Consider the following 4,338-nt stretch of genomic DNA (forward strand, 5'->3'; position numbering starts at 1 on the left):
TTCTGATCCTGGAATTGTACAAGTCCTGGATGGAGGGAAGGTCAGCCCTGAATGATCCTCTCTGCATGCCTAAGTTTTCGTTGCAATTTGGATCTGCCCTATTTCATGTATGAACCAAACCACACAATGAGGTTTGTGCACAAAAAAACACTGAATAATGGCATGGAAAAAAGATGACCAGCAGCTCCTGTGGAAGAGGTGATGCAGGAAGTAAAGACCTTCTTTTGAAGAGTGTCCATGTATGAGAGCCATCTCAGGTCCCATGAAGGAATAGTTCCAAGGAATTGGAAGTGATCTACAACAGACACAGTGTTGCTGAGGATTGGGAGGGAAGGCAGTGTAGGGGGTGTCCTTCAGAAGTCCACCGTCATCTCCACTGTCTTGAGCTGGTTTAAGTTCCAGTATGTTCTGACCACTGGACCAACCGATCCACCTATAATCCAATCCTTAAATGTAAGGAGAACCTGGCTGGGACAACTCGGCTTTACTTATTGTTTGTCAGAGCCTCTATAATTGACAACAGGTGTGTAACAAAGAAAGGCGGAGGCTGGAATAAAATCAAGGTTCAGCATACTTACGCAACCAGGATAATGCATTGTTTATCAATTTCTTCTTGTTTACATTTTTACCACTGACAGATTTATTTTCAGTTCTAGTTTATAGAATATACTATATGTCACACTAAAATGTGACATACAGTATATCAATTGCTTGGTTTACTTTGTTAAATCACAAATTTCTGGCATTCTAAAATGGACATTTTAATTTTTTTTAATCAAATTTTTTTTTTTTTACAATTTTACCAATATTATACTATCCAATTCTGTCTTACCTTCTGTTGTAGATCAGTCTGTGGCCATGAGAAATATGAACAACACAGAGATGGTAAACAAAACACATTTTTAGAATGTCTGGGGTATTCACAAAACATTAGGGTACTTAAGTTTTTCATGATTTTATTTTGGCTCATCTTTACCCATGTTTCAAGATCCCAGCAAATGGAGATGGAGTCCACACTGTCATCCTGTCTGAACCTGCTGCTGATTGTCCTACAGGTAACAGTGTTTAGTTATACACTCAGATATAAATATGTTTGCAGGAATAAATTTCATAACAATACAAATTATTGTTCAGTGTAGGTGCACATTTTAATTGATAAAGTTACAGTAACACTGGAGCTTTTTGAAGCCATCACGTTAATGTAAAAGAGTAAACTTATTATATTTAATATTATTATACATAACTTATTATTTATTTTTGAAATTATTATAAACTCTTTCAATGTTTATAATTCACAGGTACACTGAGCAGGCAAATCCAATCTTTTTTTCGCCCTTTTTTTCAGGTCCTGGGGAAACTTTAAGAGAAAGCACTGATGATGTATGGGACAATTTCTGCCAGAAATGATCACTCTGAATATCGCAGCTGTACAGATGTGCTAACTTTAAATGTTTCTCACATCTAATTTCTTTCTTTCCCAGTCTGACGCCTACCACATGTACTGCACCATTCCTGATTTGCTTCCTGCAGAAATGAAGAATAATGTGATTTACAACCTCCTGTAGAACGAATGAAACACATCTGGAAGCATAAAGAAGAAATCATGGATCTTAAAGATAATAATAATTACCTGTATTTTTCAGACCATAAAGCACCCAGATTATAAGGCCACAGTGAATTAACATGTCTTTGTCCACATATAAGGCGCTCCGGATTATAAGGCACACCAAATATTCTTCCCAAGTGTGTAATATCACTCCACACCTTCACGTACACAGCTCTCTCCTGAGAGGGAGATCTATCAGTCTCTGTAGGAAGGACAGAGTAGTTGGACTACACTGCCCTGTTTCTAACATTAGGCCAAAATAACCTAAACTTTAATATTGAAATGACTTACTAGGTTTAATGTTGCTAGTGCGTACTTCGGGCGCAGGCTGCCTAAAGGCTCCCACATACTTGGGCGTACTGTGCGTACCCACACTTTTTGCCAGAGGGATGAAGCGGTGGAACGGATGGTAAAATGTTTGATTAGCTAGCTGAGCACCTAGAGCCGTTTCTTTTCCAGCAGACTCCCACAGCATACCTGTCAGAGAACAGAGAGGGATTATGATGCCGCGGATCCTTGCAAGTGCCTGCTTGGAGCAGCTTGGTGCATATCAAGCTCAGTGTCACATATAAAGCATTTCAAAATAAAGACTTCTTGCCTCCAAGAAGTTTATAGAGTGACACCTATCTGTATGCGTGGAGTTAGCGCAAAGTTCACCTTGAGTCACGTGGACCCCCGCGGAGTGAAGGACGCCCGGATATGTGGGCTGCCTTACATTAATGTACCTTTAGTTTCGACATTACAGTCAGGCAGTCTTGTAGACAGCTTAGTGGTCCGATCAGGTAGTGACACAGTGTACCATAATGCTCCGAATATCCATTGAGCGGAGCTGCTTCATTGCTTACCAAAATCGTACTTACACATTTTTACAGATTTTTGAGCCCATTGTACCACATAATATCAGTCAGTAAGCACGACAGTAATCATATAAGGCACATATTCAATTTTTGAGAAAATGTAAGGATTATAAGTGCACCTTATAGTCCAAAGAATATAGTATGTATGCTGTTTGGTGCTGTGCATAGGGAACATGCATGTACACTATCACTCTTAAAGCTAAAATCTGTATATTTTAAGAACACATCTTTGTTATTATAGTTGACTTTTGAAAACTATAAGAGATTGAAAGAGATTGGGCAATTGTTTTTAAAGATGTGCATTGATTGGGTAGTGATTCCTTGTCCTTCAAACTTCAGAGAGACAAACTTTAAATAAACAGTTTACATAATAATCTCAACATTCATTCCCATACAAAACATTTCTCATGTTTCTGTTCAAGTAGATTTTTTATGTTTTTTTATTTTTTATTATTTAACAAATACAACTTAGATCGATTATAATTGATGTAATCCTTGATTACATGCAATTAATTTGATTGTAAATACATCTTATTTATGAAAATCAAAGACAATCTCATCTTTGCTTGTATAAAACATGTGAAAAGTTAGTTCCCTGAGTATGAAAAAAAGTTATCTTTCTCAAAACCATTTTCACTGGAGCCTGATCAGCTCATATTGTTATTGATGGTGGATTAACTTGTGATAGCAAAAACAAATACAGTTTTACTGAACTGGTCGCTTTATTCACACGTTTCTGTCTCAGTGTGATTTCAACACTGAAAGTAAAAGAACCTCCAGCAGCAATCTGTGTGAAATCTCTGAGAAGGCTGAAAAGATCACCAGCTCAGGTTAAAGCCAGATATTTTCACAATTTAAATCTTGAAGTCTTGAAGAGATGCATTTCTAGATAGTTACACAAACCATTTCAGTCAGAACAATGGGTGGAACTGGCAGGCCTGGAGATCTTAGGGTGATCTCATCTTCATTCATGTCTTTGTGAATAAAAAATGGTTACATAGTTGCAAACTTAGCATGCTACTGTGTTAATTTTCTCAGATCTTCTCCCATTTACAATATAAGAGTAGACCCCGCATCGACCGCTTTCGCCTATGGCCGCTGATAAGATTTGGGGGCGCCATCTTCGGGAGGTCAACAGCTCTGCTCAGAGGCACAGAATACATTTGAATTAACTATAACTTGCTGAATATTAAACAAATTTTCATGTTTTTTGGGTTTTTTTTGCTGGGAACTTTAAAACTATAGCTATAAAAACAAAGGGTTCAGTGCATTTAAATAGTCTTAGTGGGGTTAAAGGTAAAATAATATTCTGATAAATGTATGTTGCAAAACACAGCTACTGATACTTTTTTTTTATACACAAATATATACATATACAAACATACACAAAGACACACACATATACATACAATGTATATATATATATATATATATATATATATATATATATATATATATATATATATATATATATATATATATATATATATATATATATATACACACACACACATATATATATATATATATATATATATATATATATATATATATATATATATATATATATATATATATATATATATATTAGGGCTGTCAATCGATTACAAAAATTAATCTAATTAACTAATACTCTGTAATTAATTAATCTAAATTAATTGCATATATTTTTTGCTGTGAAAGTATTTTAAATATTTAAATTCAAATGATTCAATAAATAATCAGCATTAGATACATTAAAGTTCTGTTTTCAACAGCAGACAAACTGAACTAAACAGATGCCAATGTCAAACTGAAGTCACGTCAACAGGAGACGTCAACTGAAATAATAATAAAAAAGATAACCTGAACTTAACAGACGTCAACATATTCCAT

The 4,338-nt window shown here is 35.2% G+C and overlaps 1 long non-coding RNA gene across 1 annotated transcript; it reads left to right on the plus strand.

Moving 5' to 3' along the window:
• Positions 1 to 845: 845 nt before the first annotated feature.
• LOC118558424 lies at positions 846 to 1,750 on the plus strand. Its single transcript, XR_004928345.1, has 4 exons — positions 846 to 885; positions 989 to 1,055; positions 1,346 to 1,380; positions 1,482 to 1,750. It is a non-coding gene; the product is annotated as an uncharacterized LOC118558424 (long non-coding RNA).
• Positions 1,751 to 4,338: the final 2,588 nt, after the last annotated feature.

Source organism: Fundulus heteroclitus, unplaced genomic scaffold (genome assembly GCF_011125445.2).
Source record: "Fundulus heteroclitus isolate FHET01 unplaced genomic scaffold, MU-UCD_Fhet_4.1 scaffold_128, whole genome shotgun sequence".
NCBI lineage: Eukaryota > Metazoa > Chordata > Actinopteri > Cyprinodontiformes > Fundulidae > Fundulus > Fundulus heteroclitus.